We start from the raw sequence: 26,330 nt of genomic DNA on the forward strand, positions 1-26,330 counted from the left end.
TATGGAGCCTACTTGGGATTCTCCCTCTCCCTCCCTCTCTTTCTGCCCCCCCCCCCCATTCTCTCTTTCAAAATAAATAAATAAACTTAAAAAAAAAGAAAATGCAGATTTGACTACAATTTGAAGCTTGGCTCGCTTTATGAGGCAAGAGGTAGTTAATGGTGTGGCCTTATTCGTTGTAAACATTTGACACCAAATAGACTTTGGTGTCCAGGTATCTTATTACGAGAGTTGCTGTTTTTTTCTATGATCTTTGATTCACAGAGACAAATGCCCAAAGTTTTGTTTTCTTTGAAACCTTTATAACCTTGCTCCAGCAAGGACAAACTCTACCCTTCCAGGGAAATGACAGAAACACATTTTTTTTTCCTGTTTTACATTGCTACCGCTAACCAGTTCCTTGTATAATTTGGTTATTTCCACCCCCCCCCCCAAACACATATGTATGATTTTTAGAGCAGCAGCATCTACAACGAGCCTTTTGGATGTCCAGGAGGACTGACAATGGAAATCCAATGCGGCAGCCTCCGTCCAGATCACAGTGAGCGATCAGGAGGTTTTAGGCATGGGTTGTCATTTTGGCTAAGCATTTGCCATTCCCTGAGGCTGAGGGCAGAAAAAGAAATATCTGAAAGAGGATTCAGTGTGAAACACTTGTGCTGTTTCACAGGGAAGATAACCGGAGGAGAAATACACACGGATTTGGTAAAGGACAGATGCACGTAGGCCTTTCCAGAATGCTCTTCCCAGGCGACCTGGGACTTACAAAAGGATAGGAATTGGGAGGAGGGCTGGGGGATGTGGGGGAGGCTCCCCGGACTTCAGAGGGATCTTGCCCACTTGTGAAACCCTTCTGAGCGGCCCCTGATTTGCACAAGACGCCATTTTGGAAAGGAAGGCTAATTTTTAAGAATTGAGTACCCAGTGGGACGTAAAATAATGTGTGCAGATGCACTAAATCATGCAAAAGTAAACAAACAAATAAACAAACAAATAAATAAAAACATATACAGCTGCTTTATAGGAGTTCCAGTGCTTGAATCCTTTCTACAGGGCCAGCTTCATAGGCGTGTGGCCTATGTAGTCCCTTGGAAAGGGACCGTGTTTTTTCAGTGTTTTGCAGTACTCGTCTTGAAATTGTTTTGTTTTTTTTTTAATTAAAAAATATTTTTTTAACATTTATTCATTTTTGAGAGACAGAGGGCGAGCAGGGGAGGGGCAGAGAGATAGGCAGACACAGAATCCAAAGGGGCCTCCAGGCTCTGAGCTGTCAGCACAGAACCCAATGCCAGGCTCGAGCCCACAAACTGTGAGATCATGACCTGAGCCCAAGTTGGATGCTCAACTGACTGAACCACCCAGGTGCCCCTTGAAATTCTTACTTATTTTAACAAGAGGTCCGACGTTTGCATTTTGCACTAGGTGTTGCAAATTACCAAGCCCATGGTGCCTTCCTATCTCTGTGCCCTTCGTGTATTAGCAGAAGAAGCTTCAGTGGCCAGTGGCCAACACTGCCTTTCCTCTGGAGTGCTTTGAGTGACGTTGATCAGAACTAGTGTGTTATATCAACGACCCCAGATGACGTGGGCATTCTAGATTTCCATACTTCAGATATTTCCAGAGGATATATTCGCAGGGATCCGGGGGGGTGGGGTGGGGTATGTGTAAATGAATCATTTTACTTATTCCAAACACTGTTTCTCACTCTTTTGTCAGACATTTGACTTGTGTGCACAAGCTGATTAAACAAAAATTAAAACAACCTCATGGAGTGTTATAGTCATGCACACACACACACACACACACACACACACACACACACCGGCAGGGAACAGAGTTTTTTATAGCCCAGACACTGTACAATCTCTCCCACGACGCTAATGACGAGTTTAACTCCTAGAGTGATATGAAGCACTGTTCCCATTAATATCCATTGTCACTTGTTGACGGCATGTGGGAATTGGGAAGCCCCGCACTCCAGGACACCCATCAGTGCCTCTGTTTATGAAGTGATGCCCTCAGGAGCGAGCTGCTGGGTCGCTTGACTGGCTCTGAATACCTCGTCACCCCTGCACAGCTCCCTTAGTGTGAGTTGTGTTTAATACTTCTTATTTATTAGCAAGTTGACAGCTATTTTAGTTCATTGGATATTGCTTTGCTGGAAGAAAGGAGATCAGAGCATGGGAAAGGAGACAGTTCTGCCTTCTAGTGTTTTTGCAGTAACGTGAGAGGAGAGGAAAGGCAATGGGTCCGCCAGGGCTGGGCACAGAAAATGAGCCCAACTTATATGGCAGAATTTGGTTTCTCCGGAGCCAGACATTAAGGTTTATGGAGTGAACAGATCGGGCATCATGTTTATGAAACGTCCAGGAAGTATTCTTTCTCCTTCCAGAACTATCCGGTGCCTTCTTTCCGCTTCAGGAATTCCCAGTGAATATCTATATTCCCAGGCTCCATATCCATTCACCATTCTCTGCAAAAACACCCCTGACTTCTGTTCTCTGTGCTTTGCTAAGAGCTAAGAACCCTAGGTGTCACTTAAGCACTATATTGAACTGGAATCTCTCACCTGGGGACCCCGGAGTTTACTGAAATAGTAGTTATTTTGTCATTCTAAAGGAAATACCACACCACTAAAGTCTTCTCTCCTCCATGACAAATGTTTTCTTGGCTTTAAAGTTGCTATGGTCTGAATGTTTGTGTCCCCTCAATATTCTTATGCTGAAACTTAACCTCCAGGGTGATGGTCTTAGGAGTTGAGCTTTTGAGGATAAAGCCCTCATGGGTGGAATTAGCGTCCTCGTAAAAGAGACCCCGGAGAGCTTCCTCTCCCCTTCCACCATGGAGGACAGGGCAAGAATATGGTAGTCTATGAGGAAGCAGATCTCACCAGACACGAAATCTGCCGGTGCCATAATCTTGAACTTCCCAGCCTCCAGAAATGTGAGATGTAAGTGTTTTTGCTTATAAACCAAACAGTATTCTGTATTTTTTTTTTTATTGTAACAGCCCAAGTTTACACACAATATGATCAAGGCTCTCTGGGTCTCATTTCTCCGTACAAGATCTAGACTGTCTAAATCCATCCAACTTTCTTTTTTTTGCTTTGAATATTATATTAAAATATCCTTTTTGGAATGTGGCATGATGTGTTAATAAATGAATGAATGAATGAATTTGAAGGTACCATTCTAGAAGTTTCTGAAAGAATAACAACGGTGTGGGATACTACAGAAGCATAGTAGGACTACTACAGTATGGTCATGTGTGTTTCACACGTGCAAAGCTTTCAGGCCCGAATGCCTAGGTTTTAATCCTGCCTTTACTTTTATTGTCACATATGTCCTAGGTTTCCTCAATGATAACAGATAATAATGATACTCATTTCATCGGGATGATTTGGAAACAAATCAGTTAAAATGAATAAACATTTGAATATTCCCTGTCACATAGAAATTATTCAATAAATATCAGCTATTAATCGCTATGATTTTTTTTTCTTAGTTTTGCAAACTAAGTTATCCAAACAACACCGTTTTGTCCTACTAATTAGCTCATTACTACTTTTTGGGATACTGATTGTCACCCAATCCATAGGTGATCTGCCCTCAGCTTTGGTTAAGTCTAAATTTGATTAGTGCTAAATGTAATTTTTCCTTCCCTTTACATTCTGATGTTTTTGCTTTTATTCACCCTATTAAGTTATTAATAACTTAGTAATCACCAAATATTGCTTTTTGCAGTTGTCACTGTGTTTCATGTATCCATGACTCCATGACTCCAGACTGCCAAGAATTCGGGAGAATGTTCTTTGCCTCAACTTCCCCACCTGAAGCATGCTGCATATGGATAAGTTTTCACGAGATTTGTGTTGAACCAATGAGCATAAATTCACTTTCATTTTGTCCAAGTAATTCCTTCATCCTTGAGTTTATTTATTCTAAGACACACCCTCACGAGAAACCTTTGATGTGTTCCCCATTTACGTGATTATTTTACTACAGTCTGGAAGAAAGACTCAAGCATGAGGAAGTACATTATTAAAATTTTCTCCATCCTATGGTTTTAGCAGAGAGAGGGCATATCTCTTCAATTATAATATCCTAGCTCAATCATAAGTGGTATTGAATAAATATTTGCCAAATAAGACATACACATTAATATCAATTAGGGTTTGTTTCACCAAAATGGGATACAGCAGTAAAAAATATATTTATGTGAATTTCTAAATATTTCAACATTCATGCTCCATACATGCAACACTAGCCCTGTGACAAAAGACGAGTTCTTGTTTACGTGACCTTGAAGAATCTTTCTCACGCTGCATTCTACCTTCAATCTATTTGAACTCGGCTTCCTTCACCATTTCACCCAACTGTTCTTTCCAAACTCACCAGTGAACATGGAACTTTTCATCTCATACTCCACTCACTTGCTGACATCTCCTGGTCTCTCCCACATAGGTAAATGTCACCAACATCTACACCATCGCTCAAGTCCAAATTCCAGAAGTCATATATTTTTTTCCTCTGTCTCTCATCTTCGGTCCATCAGAAAGTCCTTTTTGTTGTTGTTGCTCAAATTCTAAAACCTATTCCTAAAATACTTACCTCTCCCCATTTCCACCACACCCCTGTCCAAGTGCAATGTCACCGTTCATTGGGTCTCCAGCAGCAGCCTTTCAGTTTAATCTCTGTTTTCACCCTCATCTGCCATATGACAGGAATGAAAGCCAGTGCGCTTAGACTCAGTCCCCTTAACACTCTGTGGCAAAGACTTGCCTCTTGCAGAACAAAGTCCAGTGTCCACAGCCCGACCTTCCTGGACTTCTGCTGACCTTATCGAGCTTTATATTTCCTGCTCCCCAGCACCCCCAATGCACCCATTACTCTTGCGACAGAGATTATGCCAAAGAGTTTCTCAACCCCAGATTCCTCTCACCACCCTTCTCATGCCGTCTTTACATTCTCAGGGGCTGCCCCGCTGTCCTTCATGTCACATGCACCTCCTTCATGATGTTTACCTCTTCCCTTCCCAACAGGTTATCAGTTCTTCCTCTGAGCTCCTTCCACCCTCTGCATGTGTCCCTTTTGGGGCGCTCATTACACTCCATGATGGTTACTTCTCGCCTGTTTTTACACTACTCGGAGTTGTTTGGAGAAAAGCACTGTGTCTCATTCATCTGAATAGGCAGTGATATATGTCCCGTACCTTCCGCACAGTAAGTGTTCAGTAGCGTTTGCTCCTTGTCCTTTCCTCCCTGGTGAGGCAGGGCATCGTTTATTGGTAGTCATAGCATCAAATAAAATGCATATTTGCAAGGAAAATTATCGTCCCTTAGCTTTTTAGTAGTAGTAGCTATATACGTTATGTGTCATGACGTTAAACTATATGGTGTAACTTTCCAGAAGTAAACACCATCATTAGATATTCGTCCCAATATTCACTTAAAACTGCAATTCTCACGGTGCCTGCATGGCTCAGTTGGATCAGCGTCCGACTCACGATTTCGGTTCAGGTCCTGATCCTAGGGTCGTGGGATTGAGCCCTGCATCGGGTTCAATGCTGAGCATGTAGCCTGCTTAAGATCTCTTTCTCTCTCTTGCTCTCTCTTTCTCTCTTTATCTCCCTCTGCCTCTCTCCCCCCATTCATGTTCTTTCTCACTCAAATTAAAGAACAACAATAACAACAAAAACTGCCATTCTCCCACTTTACCACTTTTTAGCTACTGTCTTGCTATCACCACAATCTGTCCCCAAGCCCTATCATTCCACCCTGATCTCAGCTACCTGCATATCAGTTATAGTGACTTGACACTTCTGTATGTTACCCAGTGCTCACGGTGATAAACGGAGTTACTAGCATCTGTCAACATGCAACATTATTATTTTACTGACTATATTCCCTGTGCTGTACTTTTCATCACCCTGACTCCTTTATTTTACAACTGGAAGTTTGTACCTCTGAATCTTTGCTCACTCTGTTCCCTCTTTCTATATGGACTATTCCCTATGCTATACTTTTCATCCCTCTGACTTATCTATTTTCTATTTGGAAGTCTGTTCATGCTACTCCCTCTTTCTGAAATGTCCCGTTTCCCCTTCTCTGATTGTTCGAACTTTCCTCCTTTTTTCAAAGTCCATCGCAGTTACAGTCCCCACCCTGGGGAGACTCTCCAGTTGTTACTGGACAAACCTAACCATGTTGACCCCTGCATGTCCTTCTGGTATCCATCCACCAGTCTTGTAAGCTTAGTCCTGTCTGACGTAGCTGTGCTTGTCCACTGGGTGATGGGCTCCAGAGGCAAGACTGTCCTATTCATGTGTGTGTCACCAGCATCTTGAGCAGTGCCTGTTAGTGAAACTATACTATTCGTCTTCACCTACCATAGAATTCATGTTTGGGATAGTCAGTGGATTCCCTTGACCTTGCCATCACTCCACGGTTATCAGTGGCTTGGCTTCTTTCTTCCAATGGATCTTAACTTTCACCTGAAAATTTTTATGAACTATTTCTCTCCCTAACTCTAGTCAGTCCTCATGGTCCTGGAATCCTTTCCTTGGCATATGGACAGAGTGACTCTGAAAAAAATTTGTTATTATAAATTAAGAAAGGAAGGAACAAATGAAAAAATGAAAAAAAAGGAAAGAAAGAAAGAAAAAGAAAGAAAGAGGGGGAGGAAGAAAGGAGAAAGGAAAAAAAAAGAAAAAAAGAAAGAGAAAGAAAGTAAGAAAGGGAGGAAGCAAGAAAGGGAGAAAGAAAGAAAGAAAGAAAGAAAGAAAGAAAGAAAGAGAAAAAAGAAAGGAAAGGAAAGGAAAGGAAAAGAAAAAAAAAGAAAAGAAAAGAAAAGAAAAGAAAAAAAGAAAAGAAAAGAAAAGAAAAGAAAAGAAAAGAAAAGAAAAGAAAAGAAAAGAAATCAAAACCTAAGGGCAGATAATAGCTGTGTTACTTCTAAATCTTACCTGTTTGGGAACAGTGCATTTTATCTTCATGGCTCTTTACAGTTTAGTACTCAAAATCCTCAGCCTGACTGATCTTGAGTTAAATTTAAGCAAGTTTTCCTATATGGGACTAAGTTTAAGCTTTGCCCATACCTTGCATTAATAAGGCATTCGGTTGCCATTCTTGGGACTATGCACTGGCCTCTTTATCATTATTTAAATTGAATTCTGTAATCTGAGTGAAATACTCCCTTTCCAACACTCATATGAGTGTGTAAGATAGATATTAGTTTGGCTGGTACTCATTTCACTCAAAGGAAGAAGAAAGAACAAAGATAGATATAAGTAAAAGTGAGAAAATTATTCCAACGTGCCATCGGTACCTAGATGTCGGACAAATTATTCCAGTATCTGTGAGAACAAGAAGTACAGTCGGGAGGAATATTCAGTGAGAAAAAAAAATGTCCCTTGTGATTAAGGTTTAAAAGAAAGGAAAAAAAAACTTTATTCAGTGGCCCGTGCTTTGCTGCTTTTGGTTCATAGGAAAGAGTAATCCCATGAAAAGTAATGACTAGAGATTGATCGCTCCAAGGGCTGCTAATCAGTTAGGTTTGTTCCGGGTGTAATGAGGCTTCCGTTTTCTCTACCTCCTTATAAATTGATGACATAGGTTGAGGAGAGTCCTGTGAATATAATTCTGATACTTAAAACTTGAAAACATTAATCTTAAGTGTCTTCAGATATAGGGATACATACAACTAAACACGGAGTTCAATGGCCTTCATGCTTTAAGGAATAGTTGCTAAATTCCAATGATGCTAGAGACCTTATGGCATGACCTCCTTTGATTTTCTCTGTGCGGTAAATTTTAAGATCTCCACAAATGCAGATACATGGTCTCATCTCCTTATCCAAAGTTGTACCAACAGGCATTTGTTAAACAGGGATTTGGATCCAGTTTTTAGACGGTTCCAGCGCCCATGATCTTTCAGTGTTTAAAGGGCCAAAAGTTACTGGTAACCAAGTTTGATGGAGATGGCCGGAGATCACACCAGCTGCCGTGGGTTGAATTGTGCCCCTCACCTCTCTGAATTCACACGTTGAAGTCTTAACCTTCAGTAATCCCAATAGTGACCTTATATGGAAATAGGGTCATGGCTGATGTAATTTAGTTGGGATGAAGTCATACCGAAGTGGGGTGGGGCCCTAGCCCGATATGACTTTTGTCTCACACAAAGAGGAAATTTGGACATAGACTAACACACAGGGAGAATGCCATGTCGGGATGAAGGCAGAGGTTAGGGCGATGCTTCAAGAGGTCAGCAGAACCAAAGATGGCCCGCAAACCATCAGCAGTTGAGGAGAGACTTGGAACAGATTCTCCCTCACAGCCCCCAGAAGCCGTCGACCCTTCTAACACCTTGACCTCAGACGTCTATCCTCCGGAACTGTGAAACAGTAAGTCTTCATCACTTAAGTCACTCAGTTGGTGCTACTCTGTTACAGCAGCCCCAGAAAATTAATATACCAGCTAATAGGGCTTTGTGGCAAAAGAAAAGTGGTACCAGAAACTAGCCAGACTGATATCCAAGTATGTCTCAAACACTGTCTCAGAAGCAGATTCTGGGCATTATATACTTACTTTATATACGAATATAGAAAAAGACACACTTTACTTGTTGGAGAAAAGAGAATGATGTTTATTATAAAAACATTTTTCTTGAAAAGTTATCTTTGGGACCCTCTTCCTGATAGAATATAGAATAGCTTTGTCTCAAACACATTCTGAATAGAAAATAGAGCTCCCAATTAGAAATCCTCCCCTTCCATAGTGTGGTGGAGAGTTTTCATAGCCCTGACCCTACAGATTTCCCAAAATAGGTTAGTCTGTGAGAAGGCGACTAGGGAGTTTGAGTTTCTTTTTTTGCTAATAAGACTCATAAGTAATAAACCACAGTTCTCGGTTCAAAAGTTGTTAGCCAAATCCGCCTACAGCAGAAATCAATGTGAATGGGGGCTGGGAGAAGGCGGAGGAGGGAGAAATGCACAGCGAAAGGAGAAGGAAAAAAATATAGTCCTATTTTCTGACTCTGACTCTCAGAGTCTTTTTTTCTTTGCTTCTGTCTTTTACCCCAGGACCATATTGTGTTTCTTCTAATCAAGTTTCATGTTGCAAATTGTTTTTCGATCCTTACAGAAATTCAACTGAAGGAGAATAGTCTTTCTTCTTTCAAGCCTTGAAGCGCACACACTACCATCACTAGTTAAAAAAAAGAAAAAAAGCGTAAATAGGAGTGCGTCTCCTGACAGCTACATGTTGGCAACTGTTGGTGTCATTCACACGTATTTGTGCCCCCCAGCATGATAACACCTCCCACAATGCATTGCGAATGTAATTATTATCTCTGGCACCATTTAGGTGATCAGTTCCACAATGGCAAAGACCATACATTTTTCTGTTAAACTCTTTTCGTTTTTTGTTTTTTGGTTTTTTTTTTTTTTTCTGTTTTAACTTCTGGAAGTGTGGTCCCTGGATTGGCAAGCTCAGCATCAGCTGTGAACTTGTCAGTACAGAATCTTGGGCTGTGTCTCAAGCCTACTGGATCAGAGACCACATTTCACGAGATGGCAGAGGACTCCTCCACAAGAAGGATACTTGGAGAAGCACTGCTTTAACTTCCTACCCTGACGCCGCCGTGCGAAAAGCGTTCCCTAAGCATTTATTGCACAACCTGAGGTGTAGAGCCTACTGGGGTAGGCTCACTGTGAGAGCTTTCTCCTACTCTTCTCTGCGCTTTAGAAAGCTCCGGGAGAGTCTTGGTGCCTGAGGAATGAAAAGAACCAGGGGGAACTTGGAGCTCTCTGAAAATGGAGCTGTGGGGCGCCTGGGTGGCTCAGTCAGGTAAGCTTCCGACTCTTGGTTTCGGCTCAGGTCATGATCCCGCAGTTCATGAGTTCGAGCCCCGCATGGGGTTCTACGCTGATACTGTGGAGCCTACTTGGGATTCTCTCTCTGCCTCTCTCTCTCTCTCTCTCTACCCTACCTTGTTCACGCACTCTGTCTCTCTCTCTCTCTCAAAATGAATAAACTTCAGAGAGAATGGAGTTGTGTCCTCAGGGTTGTATGAACCCTTCACAGACCCCACTCCCACCACGTGCAGGTCTGACAGTCCCCAGAGCTTTCCCCAGTCTGGACTATCCTGCTTTTGAATTCTCGCCCTTCTCTATGGCTCCACCCACCAGCTCCACTCCGACTACTTCATGCTGTTCCAGGCCTCTCCGCCTCGGGCAAGATTTACTCTGCTGTTCGTTAATGCTCCGTAAGATGTGGCACCTCTTTAGCCATTATTTAAGGGTACGGCCACTCTCTTACCTGCCATTCTGCCCTACCAAACTCTCTGACGGCAGCTGTGACATCATCTTTATGCCTCGGTCATCCGGGAGCCGTTCGAGCAGGATGTGTTGATGAACAAATACATGCTTTTCTCACCGTCTTTGCTGGAGTCCGTGTCATCTGCTCCTTGCTTGACGGTGGCTACTGCCATGACCACCCCATTTACAACTCTAGGGATAAAAACGGACGAGCGGTCCCTGAATGGCAGGGACTATATAAGGTTCAAATGTTTACCCTTGTACCCAGCAGAAAATCTAGGGCATAGCAGGTGATCAATAAAGGTTCACTGAATTTACATTGTAAAAAAATGTTGAAAAGTAAAATAATAATAATAATAATAATAAGTCCATTGAATAAATGGGTAAGGTGTAGACTTCTGTATGCATAATCCACACTACAGCCCAATGAAGGAAATGTCATTACTATCATGTCCTTTTTTCTCTGCTAGCTGTCTGTTTGGTTTGGGTTTTACAAAATTTACTAATTAGCAAAGTACCCTAAGCACAGGCTACTTAACTCTGAATAGCACACACTTCTTATCATAGCAGATTATTGCGTGCATGTTCTTTTACTCCAGTGGTCACCGATCACTCTAAATGTAAACACGGACACCCACGATGCGTGTTTCATAGTATGTTTTCTACCAAATCAATCTTTCTCTGACTTAAATCAATATGTATGCTCAGGTGAGGACACACAGCTATGAAAAGCTTTGGAAACTCAGTCCATTCATTCATAAGCCAACACTGTATGTCATTTCTTCAAATGCGTGTTTGTATCCGTGATTAAGAAAGTAAAGAAAACACAACTAGGAAGAGAAATCCTATTCATTGCATGCCCAATAAAAGATCGCTTGCCAGAAGTGATGATGCTGGGCTGTTATGCTTTAATTTGGAATGAAACAGGGGGCAGTCAAATGAGATTTTTTTCCCTACCAATTAGAAAAAAGATTAACCTTGTGTTGACGGAGAACAGATTTGTTCTGTTTCCCTTTTGTTGCACATGCTGGGAACTCCAAAGGAGATGAAATTCCACTGCCTTGAAATTCTGTCATGGGAAGAATTTACCATGTTTTGACTTGACTTGCAAAAACATTGTAGCTAACATCTGACCAGGGCTCTGATCTCTTCTAGTATCATAATAATTTCGGTATAATTGGCAACCTTATGACTGAGGATGGCAACTTTTTACTTCTGAGACTTGGGAGAAAATTATATTGAAATGGAAGCAAAAGAGTTAAACTATTCATAAGACAACGGTTTCATTGATGGTGGCATTCAGGGATAGAGAAGAGGAATAGAGCCATCACCCAGCTTAAAACCATTTTGGGAACGTACATTATTGTCTTCATTACTTAAATTCTTATCTGTGCTAAAAAATACACGGACACAGAATTGTTTCATTCCAATGTGATTTTTTGAACACGTTGAAAATATTACCAATAAAGTGAAGAAATCAATTGTTTAGAATGAATCATGTTGTTAGGTCTCTAAACGTGGATTCCTAGTTGTTTCTGGAGACTAGTAGAAAGAATGGACATGTTTTAAAGAGGAAGAAAAGACCTTCTTAAAAGTATCTGCAAAATCAGTGATCTTGTTTGCATTCAGGCTTTTATTCTATGTTTGATATTTGTCAAAGCCCAAAGAAAAATGTCAGCAATAAACATGCATTTGGACAAGTAGAGAAACCATGCTTTGCTTAATTACTGCCACATATTATTATTTTTTTAATTCTCCATACTTTATTATTTTAATTCTTCACATTTTTATATTCTTCTAGGAAATCTGCCTTATTTACCTATATTGAAATATTGTTTTACATGAAGTTAGGATGGAAAAAAGCAATATAATAATATTATAAAATAGTATTATTTTATAAAACTCTTATTAAATAAATAAACATTTATTTAATAAGTGCCCCCAAAGCAAACTCTTCTATGTGAGCTGACCATGAACATTTATTTAAATCCATGTTCTTCAAAGAGGGGTGCAAATGCATCAGGGGTGCCCAGAAGGTCTATTCACATGTGGGAGAAATACAATAACATGTGGGATCTTTTTAATTCAATAAAATAAAAATAATAATAATCATTACTACTGTTCTATATGTGGCTTAGCACGAGGGTTCTTACATTTATCAATATATCAGATATTCACTCACCAGGTGAGGTAGGTCTCTAGGATGAAATCTGGCTTAGTATTCATTTTTAGTATATCATGAGATACTGAAATTCATGCATTCTTTTTTTAATGTTTATTTCTTTATTTTGAAAGAGAGAGAGTGTGTGCACATGTGCACACGCGAGTGGAGGAGAGGCAGAGGGAGAGGGAGAGAGAAAATCCCAAGCAGGCTCTACACTGTCAGCACAGAGCCCGAGGCGGGGCTCAAACACACAAACCTTGAGATCATGACCTGAGCCAAAATCAAGACTCGGACGCTTAACCAATTGAGCCTCCCAGTTGCCCCAGAATGAGATGGTATTTTGAAAAGGAACGTTCAGAGAAGTTTTCGCTGTTATGTATTGTATGTCAAATATTTATCAAATGATATGTGCTCATGTATAAATTTCTGCATGTGCACACCTCACAGACAGACACAAAATCTTAGAGACATCATTTTTCTAATTGTTTTAAAACATTCAAATTACAGCCTCCGTGGGTTTTAGCACCATTTATTGAGCACGTAGAAAGGTAACACCTTTTGATTAGTTTGCGCGATGAACAGATAGACAAAACAGAGGTTACATTTGTTGGATTCCGATAACAACTTTTGTGCAATTGGTGGATGCTGTCGACAGAATGTGGCAAACTTCCGTGAGGTTTTATTTTTTTTTCAACTCTGACAACCATTGTAACTGGTTGATTGGAATAAACCGAACTTAGAAACAGACCTTCAGATTCACGCAGATTTTGAAAGAGGAAGACTATTTCTGTTTTAGATATCATATTAGTAATTTTAGTCAATGCAAAAAGTCATTATGACTGTTAATAAACAAAATAAATCCTTTAGCTAATGCTTTTTTTTTTACTTTGTTGTCCTCTCTTGGTTCTATTGTTTACATAACATGCATATAGTACTGGGATTTTGTAATTTATTAAAAAGAGTCTATGCATATGTTGTGTTATGCAAACTGATGAGTAAGTTTGAGTGAGTTTGTAGGCCCCTGGAAAAGACTCACAGGCATCAGTATTTGACCTTATGTTGGTCTTGCCTCTCCGTATTTGAGAACACATGATTATGTTTTCATTGCAGTGTGGCACAGTATTGTAAAAGATGATTTATTGAAGGCATTAACAAAACAGGTTATAGTGGAAGCATTTGGTCCTGGAAGTGTACTGTGAGTGTGTGTGTGTGTGTGTGTGTGTGTGTGTGTGTGATGATTTATGCTATTGTTTTGCTTAGGAAATACTATATAACCAATACAAAAATATTGTAAAACTAGACCATTTTGGATGAATTAGGAAGAAAAGCCTATCTACTTTAATAATTACAACAGGGTTACAAAATTTATTTTAAAAGCAAGAGAGTGCTATTTTCTGACATGCACAGTGCCTTCTCTGGAAAGAGGGCAGCTTTCATGATTTTCAGTTTGCATATACAAATAATTCCATTATTATATGCAAATACATGTCTCTCAAGTGTTTGAAATTTCTCCCTAGGTAAATATTCTTGCCTACTATTTTGTGTACATTGATAATTTGTCCAGCAAATTATTTTATGCAAAGACTTGCTTGAGCCCCACCTCAGTCTTATTTATTATAAATTCTAGATTAGCAAGGTACGAATTACTTAAGACTTTGTGGGATTTTAGTCCAATAATTGGAGGATTTAAATCTTGAATCTCTGTTTCCATGTCTCCCCATTTCCTTCATGAATGTGGCCTTGCTTGCCATAAACATTACTCTTACCATTATAAAAAGTGGGGAACTCGAGCTCTATTTTTCAACTAAACTGTCTCTTTTTTCACCTTAGCAGATTGGTAGCCATGAAGTCAGGAAGTGGAGATCTTGAAAGGTCTCTGAAGGCAATAGGTGTTGAATAAGCTGTTAAACAAGAGAATTGGGAGTCCTTTGTCATCATTCTGGGAGTAGCATTGATTGATGTGAGCAGGGCTCAGTATTGGTTTTAGATAAACAAGATAAAGGCAACGATTGAGAGTAACTGTTGAGGCTAAGGTTTAGAAAAGGTGATTTAAGAAAAAAAATGCCGATAAAATAGCAAGGAACTTTGTTATTTCTGTATTGCCTTTCCTCATGGTCAGGTTCACATCAACCTGTGCACCGAGTTACCTGCTTCACAGGGGTGGTCAAATCCTGCCGGTGTGTGTGGTGTTCATTTCCCCTCCTCATGGGATAGAAGGAAGAAGGCATATTCATATCCCTGGAGTGTAATGGGATGCACAGGAAATAAAACAAGCTATACAGAGTTTAAAAAAAAAAAGTTTCCTTTTTTCCCCTGGGTATAAAGTTGGCAGTTCCCCGGAAGAAAGTCGAGTTCAACCCCGTGAAATTCCATGGGAAGAGCCATTGGAGTCACCAACAGATCATTGCTAGGATGCATAAAGAAGCTGTTGCTCTACACATCAGATTATTGGTATAAAAACCTTTATTTTTAGTTGGTATAATTTGACCTGTCCTGGTTACAATTTGTAGCCTCTTCTTGGAGAAGAGGTAGAAGGAAGTGAAAGTACTCAATTTTTAAAAATTGGCCCAAAGTGGATAAGTTTGCAGCCAGCTCAGGACCAGAAAAAAATCATTCTTCGCTTTCAGATGCTCATCTCAACTTCCCCTGGTTGTTGGATGCAGTGAGTGACCGGTCCTGTACCTGGGGACGCCAGCCCTGCGATAGGTGATAAAAGGTCGCAGGTCCAGGGAGGCCATCATTGCAGTTCAGATGCATTCTTCCTAAAATACTGATGGGAACCACTCTTCAGACCAGTATCTGCTGGACATTGTGTTCCCAGAAGACAGCATGTATTTTGTTTTGTTTTCCTGTATTATCTTATCATCAGCTAGAAAGACTAAAAAAAAAAAATTTAAATTTATTTATTTATTGAGAGAGAGAAGAGACAGAGAGAAAACGAGTAGGAGAAGGGGAGAGAGGGAGAGACAGAGAATCACAGGCAGGTTCCGCGCTGTCAGCATGAAGCTCCATGCAGGGCTCGAACTCACAAGCAGTGAGATCATAACCTGAGCCGAAATCAAGAGTTGGAGGCTGAACCGACTGAGCCGCCCAGGCGCCCGGGAAAGACTTTTCAACATGCAAGCGTGTGTCTTCCAAGAGTTGCCCCAATGTGATCTCAAGGGTCCACAAGAACCCCTATTCTGGACACTTCCTTTTCCCCCGGTATGTATTTTTCTAAGTTTGTGGACTCTCTCACTTGTGAGTAAAAACACAGTTGATTTCTCATCTCTTCCTCCACCCACACTGGAGTGTCATCTCACCTCCTACACTAATCTGGAGCATACCCTTACACTTAAAAAAAAAGTTCCTAATTAGAAAATTCAACCTGCAAGGAAAAAGTAACTGTAGTGAATTTTAAACATTATATAGTAGGCATGAAAAGCCGTTACTGATTGATTGCATGGGATATGGTTAATTTCCAGATTAATAATAAGTTATAACACATCTTGTCTCTAATATGCTTAAACTGAGATAAGTTAATCAGCAAGAGATAGTGTCTTCTTGAGGCTGGGGAATAAAGTCCAAGTCAGGGCTTATGTTTCCATCCCTGAATGCTTTTAAAAAGTTCCGAAAAGAAAGCAGTCAATATCCTGCCTTACTTATTCCCTTTGGCATTTTCCCCAGTGCCTTCACCTTCTGACCTAACTTTCTGCCCTTCATCCTTCACGCTCCCAAAATTCCATGGAGGCTTCTTCACAAATCAAGTGCCATCATCCACTGGAGCCTAAACTACTGGTTGGTTGGAATTTAATGGTTAGCTTCTGAACCAAACAAAATAAATGCCAGCTTGAAATTACCGCACACGCTATAGATTTGTGTCAAGAAAGTAAGTCGGGAGGCTTCTCCAAGTGTTAGCATTAGAGTTCCCTATACCTTTATATTTATGAGTTAGTTTCTGCGTTGATATGGTACACAGCTGTAGCTCTCATAGGCGTTGACTTCGGAACCAACATATAGGAATGGTTTCGTGGGGTTTAGACTCAGATTTGTATTTAAATCACGGTGTTCTACACCTGATATATGTGTGACCTTGAGTAAGCCGTGTAACCTCTCTAAGCTTTATATTTCTTACCTATAAGAAGTGGGTAACATATCTTGGCGGAGTTGATGTGATTCATTAGGATACTTAGTGTAAGAGAATCAGCATATTTCCTGGCACAGAGTATTATTATGTTTAGGACTATTATTGTGAGGACCTTTCGGGAAGATTCGAAATAATCCTTCTAGTCATTGATGCATTTGGTTGTATTTATTCATTCTTTCATGTGTATGTCCATATATACACACTTTCACCCAATAAGGACATTTTATTGTAAATATTGTATGCCAGGCCCTGCTTAACCCCAGGATAAAAACAAATTGAAGAGCGATGTGAACTGATTTGTGTCCCACAAAATTCGTATCTTGAAACTCTAAACCCCCAGTGTGACTGTTTTTGGATATATGGTTTTTAGGAGGCTATTACGGTTAAAATGGATCATAAGGGTGGAATGTTAACCTCTCTCTCTCTCTCTCTCTTCTTTCCCTGTGTATGCATTGACAAAAAGCCATGTGAGAATCTAGTGAAAAGGTGGCCCATCCACAGTCCAGGAAAAGAACTCTCAACAGAAACCTAGATCTTGAACTTCCCAGTCTCCAGAATATGAGAAAATGAATTTCTATCGCTTAATCCACCAAGTCTGTAGTATTATATTATGGAAGCTCAAGCAGCTAATACAAGAAGAATCTTAAAATCCTTACACACTTAAAAAATTCTATAAAAATTATATTTTCTTGGGGCACCTGGGTGGCCCAGTGGGTTGAGCGTCTGACTTCGGCTCAGGTGGCCATCTTGCAGTTCCGGAGTTCAAGCACCATGTCGGGCTCTGTGCTGACAGCTTGGAGCCTGGAGCCTGCTTCAGATTCTGTGTCTCCCTCTCCGTCTGCTCCTCCCCTACTCACACTATGTCTCTCTCTCTCTCAAAAATAATAAACATAAAAAATTTTTAAAAATTATATTTTCTCTTCTTTTTGAGACACTGCAAAACTGTTGGTTAACCAGTAATGGGTAAAGGTGTTGGAATCACCAGTGTATTGGTGATGAGGTCTCCTCAGGTAAGACAGTTTTTCAATAGGTATTTCAAAGGTTGACAAAACACATGAGAGAAGTCTTTTCTTCCTTGGAATCAAATGATACTTGTAAACTTGCATTTTTCTTAGAAATCATCACTGAATGTTCAGTATATTCCCCATATACAAAATAGTTAAAAGTCGATGACACTGAGATTTCAATTTCCGGGTAGAGTACACCTAAAATACATTTCTCTATTCCTTCCCTAAATACAACAACACCAGCAAAAATCCATTGATATTATCTACAGAACAAAGCATGAAGACTCTGAAAGGTGGAGGGGCGTCTGGGTAGCTCTGTTGGATGAGCGTCAGACTCTCGATCTCAGTTCTGGTCTTGATCTCAGGCTCATGAGGGCAAGCCCTGCACTGGGCTCCAACTGAGTGTGGAACCTACTTAAAACAAAACAAAACAAAACAAAACAAAACAAAACAAAACAAAAACAAAACTCTGAAAGGTGGAAAGAAGAAAGTGTAGAATAGCAATGGGCCTCAGGACCCAGAGAACAACTTGCTGGTGAACGTCTTGTTTGGTTTTTTTTTGTCTTTTTTTGGGGGGGGGGTTGTTTTGTTTGTTTTGTTGTCTCCTGTATCTCAGGGTGGGTGCTAGAAAAACAGGAAATCTTGTTCAGAAGAGTCATTGAAGAAATAAGAAGAATGGAATAAAATAACAAGAAACTTATTTTGTAAGTGCCACATTTTATTATTTAAAATGTGAACTTTTAAACATATAATTAGGAGACATACAAAAAAAATCAAGAAAGTATGGCCCATAAATAAGAAGAAAGCAAGTCAGTACAAGCTGTCTCTGAGGGAGTCCAGATGTTAGATTTACATTAGGCATAAAATTTAAATAAGCTCTTATAAATATGCTCCATGAACTAACGGAAACCAAGTCTGAATAATTAAAGGATAGTAGGGGAGCAACATTTTACCAAGTAGAGAATACCAATGGATAAAAGCCATAAAGAGAACCAAGTAGAAATTCTGCAGCTGAAAAGCACAGTAACTGAAGTAATTTTTAAAAACATCACTGGAAGGGCTCCAGTGGAAATCTGAACTGGCATAAGAAAGAATCAGCAAACGTAAGCATGGCTCCAATAGAGATTATGCAACTTAAAACTCAGGGAGACAAAAGAACAGACAAGAAATGAGCAGAGCCTCAGAGAAGTGTAAGAAACCATGAAGCATATCAACCTGAGGATCGTGGGAGCCCCAGAAAAAGAGGGGAGTAGAAGAGAGCAGAAAAGTGTGCAAAAAGTAATGGCTGAAAACTTCCAAAATCTGGTGAAATATCTTTGCCTACACCTCTAAGAAGTTCATAAAATTCCTAGTCGGATCCCAATCCCAGACAGGCCATAGAGAAAATATTGAAGAGAGACTCTTGAAAGCTGCAAAAGAAAAATGACCCATCATGTGCAGGGGATCTTCCATAAAACTTAGAGCTGGTTTCTGTCATAACAGAATAACTAGCGAGAGCAACATGATCATCTCAATAGATACAGGAAAAAAAATTGACAAAATCCAATACCCTGTCATGACAAAAATACTCAACAAATTAGGATTGGGAGAGAACTGTCTCAACTTGAGAAAGTGTGTCCATGAAAAATTCACAACTAACATCATCTGCAGGCTAAGAGGCTGAACAATTTCATCCTTTTTTAAAATTTTTTATTATTTTTTGAAATATTTATTTATTTACGTTGAGAAAGAGAGGTGGAGGGCAAGCAGGGGAGGGTTGGGGAGGGGAGACAGAATCCCAAGCAGGCTCTGCGCCGTCAGCACAGAGCCCGATGTGGGGCTCAAACTCATGACCCATGAGATCATGACCTGAGCCCAAGTCGAGAGTTGGACATTTAACCGACTGAGCCACCCAGGCGCCCCTCATCCTTCTTTTTAAGTTTATTTATTTTGAAAGAGAAAGAGCACAAGCAGGGGAGGGGCTGAGAGAGAAGGAGAGAGAGAATCTTAAGCAGGCTCCACGCTGTCAGTGCAGAGCCTGATGTGGGGCTTGGACCCATGAACCATGAGATCATGACGTGAGCTGAAACCAAGAGACAAACGCTTAACCAACGGAACCACTCAGGTGTTCCTTGAACAATTTCATCTTAAATTCACACAGAAGACAAAGATGCCTATTTTATTACATGTATTCAATGTTGTCTTAGAGATTCTATCCAGGGGAATGAGGAAACAAACCAAAAAGAAAAGACTTTCAGTTTGGAAAAGAAGTAAAATTGTCTCCACTTCCAGACGAAGTCATCTTTTATACAGAAATTGCTAAGGCACCCACAAAAATACAGTTAGAATCAACAAGGAGTTCAAAAGTTTGCATGATACAAATCAGTATGCAAAAGTCAATTGCATATCGATTTGCTAACAATGAACAATGCAAAAACTAGATTTTGAAAACGATTCCATTTGTTAACATCAAAGAGAATAAAATAATTAGAAATCAATTTAACAAAGGAAGTGCAAGGCTTGCCTACTGAATACTATAAACACTGTTGAAAGAAATGAAAGAAAACCAATATAAGTGTACAAACATCTCATGTCTATGAATCAGAATATTTCATATTGTCGAGATGGCCATACTCCACAAACGTATCTGCAAATTCAGTATAAGCAATCCCTATCAAAATCTCAGCTGCCTGTTTTGCAGAAATTGACAACCTGATCTTAAGACTGCAGGGGCCCATTTTGCCTTTTTTTTTTTTTTAAATGAGGACAAAGTTGGAAGACTTATGCTTCTCTATTTACAAGCTCACAGTTCATGAGCTCAAGCTGCACATCGGGTTCTGGGCTGACAGCACAGAGCCTGCTTGGGATTTTCACTCTCTCTCTCTCTCTCTCTGCCCCTCCTCTGCTGTCTCACTCTCTCTTTCTCTTTCTCAAAATAAATAAATAAACAAACTTACTACAGAGCTACAGTAATCAAAGTAATGTTGTACTAAAATAAAGGTAGACATGCAGAAGGATGGAATAGAAATGAGAAGTAAATAAACATTTATAGTGGATTAATTTTAGACACAGGTGCCATAACAGTTAAATGGAGAAGCGAATAGTTTGCAATTGACAATGTCGTTCCAGCTCAATATCCACGTAAATGAAGTTGGCTTTCTATCTCACACCATATATAAAATTAATACAAAATGGGTTGTAGACCTAAATGTGAGACCTAAAATGGTAAAACTCTTAGAATAAAGCATATGAGTAAGTCTTTGCAACACTGGCTGGGCAACAGTTTCATAGATAAGACCTTAAAAGAACAACAAAATTAGATAATTTGACCTCATCAACTTTAAAGACCTCTGTGCTTCAAAGACATCAAGAAAGTGAATAGATGATGAATGTCATGGGAGAAATATTTGAAAATTATATATCTGATAAGGGAATTATACTTTAAAAATAAAAAGAACTTACAAATCATCAGTAAAAAGACCAATAAGAACCTTTAAAAGTGGGCAAAGAGTTTGAACAAATATTTCTCCAAGTAAGTGATACGAATGGTCAAGTGCATGAAAAAATGTTAACCGTCAGTGTGACCAGGGGAATGTTAATCAAAACCGCAACGAGATAATATTGTACACCCTTTAAGATAGACTATGATTAAAAGATATAACGACAAGTGTTGGCATGGATGGGGAGAAACCAGACCTCTCTCACGTTGCTCGTGTGATCGTAAAAATGTGGATTCACTCTTAAAAACAATATGACAGTGCTTCAAAATGTTCAACATTGAGTCACCACAAATTTTAGCAATCTACTCCTAAGTATATAAACTAGAGAATTAAAAACATATGCCCCTGCATATGTAGATGTTTTAAAAAGTTAGTATTTGCCGGTGAGTAGGTAGCCTATGGTGGCTTTGGTGGTTCCCAAGCAAGGAGCTTTTCATTGGGGTGATTAAAAGTATTCTAAAATCAGATAGTGATGGTTAGATAGTGGTTGCAAAACTCTGTGAATATCCTTAAATTAGTTTGAATTTTGTTATGTTTTTATTTATTTATTTTTTGAAAGAGAGAGACAGAGACAGAGACAAACAGAACAAGGCAGGGAAGAGCAGAGAGAGAGAGAAAGAGGGAGAGAGAGAATCCCAAGCAGGCTCCGTGCTGTCAGTGCAGAGCCCAGCGTGGGGCTCAAACCCATGAACCATGAGATCATGACCTGAGCTGAAACCAAGAGTCAGACGTTTACTGACTGAGCCACCTTGGCGCCCCCTAAACTACTTTAAATGGGTGAATGTTACGGTGTGTGAATTACGTGTCAATAATGTTGTTATTTAAAAAAAAAGAAAGAAAAAGCTGAGTGCATTGTCAAACAAAATAAACGTGAAGAAATACACAACAGATAGGAGTCAAATTTGTGGCAACTAAAGGCAAAGAAGAAATTTCAAAAGAGGGAATAAGGAAACAAACCCTTCTCTATGGGGAAAAATAATTCAGGTAATACTTAGCTTCTCATCAGAAACCAGGAGACAATAAGAAGTGCCATAATATTTTTTAAGGGGTGAAAGCGAGTAACTGTCCATTCATAATTCTCTGCCCAGAGAAAATATCCTTCAGTAATGAAAGGGAAATCAAGACATTCTCAGATGAAGGAAAACTAAGAAAAATTGTTGCCAGCAGACCTACCCTAAAAGAATTGGCAAAAGAGAGTTTGTTACACAGAAAAACAAAAACAAAAACAAAAATAAAACCCTCAAACAATCTTGGAACATCAGTGTATCAGGTTTCCACCAAAGAAAATAGAACCTGTAGGATATATACAATAGATCTATCTCTAGGAATTGGATTACACTGTTTTGAAGGGTGGCCAGGCTAGTCTGAAATCCATAAGGCAGGAAACTCTCAGGCAGGAGCTGACCTTGTTGTCCACAGGTAAAATTTCTTTTTCTTTAGGAAAATTCGGGGTGCCTGGGTGCCCAGTTGATTAAGCATCCGACTTGGGCTCAGGTCATGATCTCTTGGTTCATGGGTTCCAGCCCCGCGTTGGGCTCTGTGCTGATGGCTCAGAGCCTGGAGCCTGCTTCGTGGATTCTGTCTCCCTCTCTCTGCCTCTCCCCTGCTCGTTCTCTCTCTCTCTCTCTCAAAAATAAAAATAATTTTAAAAATTAAAAAAAAAAGGAATACCTCAATTCTATTCTTCAGTCCTTTCAACTAATTGGATAAGGCCCACCCATATGATTAGGGATAACCTCCCTTTCCTTAAAGTCAACTGACTGGAGACATTCATAAAATCTACAACGATAGCTTCACAGCAGCAACCAAATTCATGTCTGAATAACTGGGGACTAGAGCCTAGCCAAGTTGACATAGAAAATTGAACATCACAGTCCATGACTTGTTCATTTGGCACAAATACACATCTCCTGAAACCATTCTTAATCTACAAATAGAGATCATAACAAAGTCATACGTCCAGCTAACATGACATGACTATCCTGAGCACAACTGAAAAGGCACTAACGCCTTCCTCAGAAGAAGAGGCAGCATCCTTGGGTGATGCTTACTTTTCTCTTTGATATCGTGTAGCTTAATTACCGCGATGTAAAGTTAACTACTATGAAGCCATCCTATGTCAGGTAACAATAGCTTAAGAAGAAAAGAAAGATTTACTATACACGCACATACATACACAAACGTATTCATAACTAAATAGGAAGAAAACCTCAGACCATTACTGTTTTCATTTCTGTAACTTAACACATGGTTGTAACTGGTATTTATAACTATGTTCTTCCACTATTCATTCCATATTTCCTTTGCTCTCAGCAAGTACCTTGGGTTTTGTTTTTGTTTTTTTTTGGTTTTGTTTTTGCTTTTCCTGGTGGAGTTATCCGAATCTTCATTTCTGTCTGAATTCTGTAGAATTGCTGTCTGAATTGAGTTGTTAAAGTTTTCCATTGATTTTAATCACTGTAGATGTTGTAAGAAATCTGCTGCATTTCAGATATATGCCCCACCATACCTCCATGGTGTAGTGAAAGCCCAGTGTCCCCAAGATGATGACAATAAATCACCCCAGCTAGCACAGTCACTCTCTTCTTTGTCTGTTGATTCAGAGGTATGAGGAGCCCAAAGTTTCCGAGTGGTAGTCTTAAATTTCACTTTAAGGAAACATTATTATGGCTCCTGGTAGACGAATTTCCCCCTTTGGGACAAGGGTCACTGGACCAACAGAGTGTAAGTGATGGAGACAAGAGGCAAATTTTTTTCCCGTGGATTACTAAAGATTCCATTCCTATATTCTACCTTTTGATTACTTTTTAAAGTTTATTTATTTATTTTGAGAGAGAGAGAGAGAGAGTATGAGCAGGGGAGAATTGCAAGCAGGTTCTGCACCGTTAGTGCAGAGCCCAACGTGGGAGTCAAACTCACAAACACTGAGCCCAAACCAAAAATTGGATGCTTAACTAACCGAGCCACCGGGGGGCGGGGTGGGGGGTTTCCTCTTGATTCTTAAAGCCATGAACCCTGGCTATGAGAGAAATAACACCATACCTTGAACAATGAGTTAAAGTAAATAGACCCTGATGGAAGACGTTTCTCCAGCCCTGAAAGGTAGTGCCACTTACCTGGAACAATAACTGAGTTGGCCAAAGGCCATTCCACCCTTTCATCAAGCTGGCTGCTTCAGGCTGATGAGGAAATACGGAAAGACCAGTGAAATCCATGAGCACGGGCCTACTGTTGCATATTATTTGCTGTGAAGCAAGTCCCACAATCAAGCAATGCCGTGAGGGATAAGCCATTTTGTAATCCACAGATGGTAGTTTTGGCAGAAGCACTGTACGCAGGGAAACGAAATCCGCATGCAGAGTATGTGTCTATTCCGGGAAGAACAAAATGCTGCCCTTTCCAATGTAATCAACCTGCTACTAGGTAGCTAGTGGGACATCCCAGGGAGTGGTGCCATATGAGGTACTCAGGACTGGCTTCTCTGCTGGCAGATTGGGCGCTCAGTGTAACCATAGCCAGGTTGGACTTGGCAAGATAAAGTCCGTGTGGCCGATCCCTTGAACAACCTCTATCCTTGCCACCCCAACCATTTTGTTCCTGAGCCCACTGGACAGCGTTAAGAGTGGCTGAGGAAAGAGGCTGACTAAAATCCACAGAGTAGGTGGTCTTAGATACTTGATTGTTCAACGGAGCTCATTCTCTGGTGAACATTCACAATCATGTTCTTTTTAAAAAATCTCCGATCATCCAGCCAACCCACTGATCAGATCATGAATCAGTGTAGGCTCATACCTCTGGCCGTTTCTTTTTTTCCCAAGCAAAATGTAACAACCAGGTACAATAAGGTGGATTGTCCTTCACTACGGTCCTTCAACGATGTCCCAGAAAAGTGCGATAGCACCATAGCTTCCAATTTCGGGGAAACTACCTTCATTTCTAGTGCAGAACTATCAGTGAACCAGGCCCCAAATTTCTTTTCCTCTTCCTCTCCCACTGATCATAAGGAATGACTCATAAAGTCATTCATGGAGTCGGGGAGAGAAGATAATATAGCAGAAGTAGGTTCCTTGGCTATGTGGACCAATTTCTCATGAAACCTACTTGTGCCTTTAGGGCCTAGTTGAGTCCAAATTCATATACACCACTTCCAATTCACAACAGAGTGCTATTGAGCATGCCAAATTTTATGGCCTGATGGATCAGACAACAACCAGTTCATGAGGAACAGCGGAAATCACATGGTAATTTGGTGGCCCGTGGCTAAATTTTTAATTAATACTAAGGACCAGTAGCGAGTCAAAAGGTGTTTCGCAGAAGATTAGTTATCTTTAGTGGCGGGGAGGGCTCTGATCCAAATCCTAAGGGACTTCCTGCAATTCACCTACTGGAACATATGAAAGTTCCAAACAGCATTTCTCTGTGCCACTGCCATTTCGGATCTGCTGGGTCCCATGGTCCCGTGTGTCAGAGTAGCATGGACAACACCCTGGACCAGTTGCAGAGCCTTTTCTTGTTCTAAGCCCCTCTCAAAACTAACAGATTTGGAAATCGGCTGGTATATGGGCCGGAGGATATACCCAATGAAAAATGCATACCCAAGTGAACACATACCCAAATGAAACATACGTTGCCTCCAAGATCCAAAACTACCCACTAAATATGGTGCTTCTTTTCCAGTTGTAGGAAGGACCATCTTCAACAGCTTTCACTTTAGAAGCGATATCTTGACATAGTCCAGGCCACAGAAGCCTTAGAGATTTCACTGAGGTTAAAAGGTCCCTGCGTACACAAAAGGTCCCCCCATACACAAATGTCCTAGCAATATAGCCACAGCAGTGGTTGCTTCTGGCTCACTATGTCCAATTAGCATAATTTCATCAATGTAATGGATCAGTGCGATGCGTTAGAGGAGGGAAAGGTGAGCACAGTAAGTTACAAAACTGGAGGGTTGATATACCTCTGAGAGAGAAGGGGTAGAGAAATACAAGAAAGAGAAGGTATGTTGTTGATCTTGCCAGTTGACAAAAAATTGCTCCTGGTGGTCTTTTCCAAGAGGTAGTGAGAGGAAAAGTATTTGCCAGATGAATCCCCGAATACCAGGCACCAAAGCATGCGTTTGCTAAAACAACAAAATTGCCTCTAGAAACAGCAGCTGTAAATGTACTTACAACCTGGTTACTTTCACAATAATCCACCGTCGTTCTCCAAGATCCATTTGTTTTCTGCATAAGCCAAATAGG

Source organism: Neofelis nebulosa, chromosome 7 (genome assembly GCF_028018385.1).
Source record: "Neofelis nebulosa isolate mNeoNeb1 chromosome 7, mNeoNeb1.pri, whole genome shotgun sequence".
In the NCBI taxonomy this organism is placed as follows: Eukaryota; Metazoa; Chordata; class Mammalia; order Carnivora; family Felidae; genus Neofelis; species Neofelis nebulosa.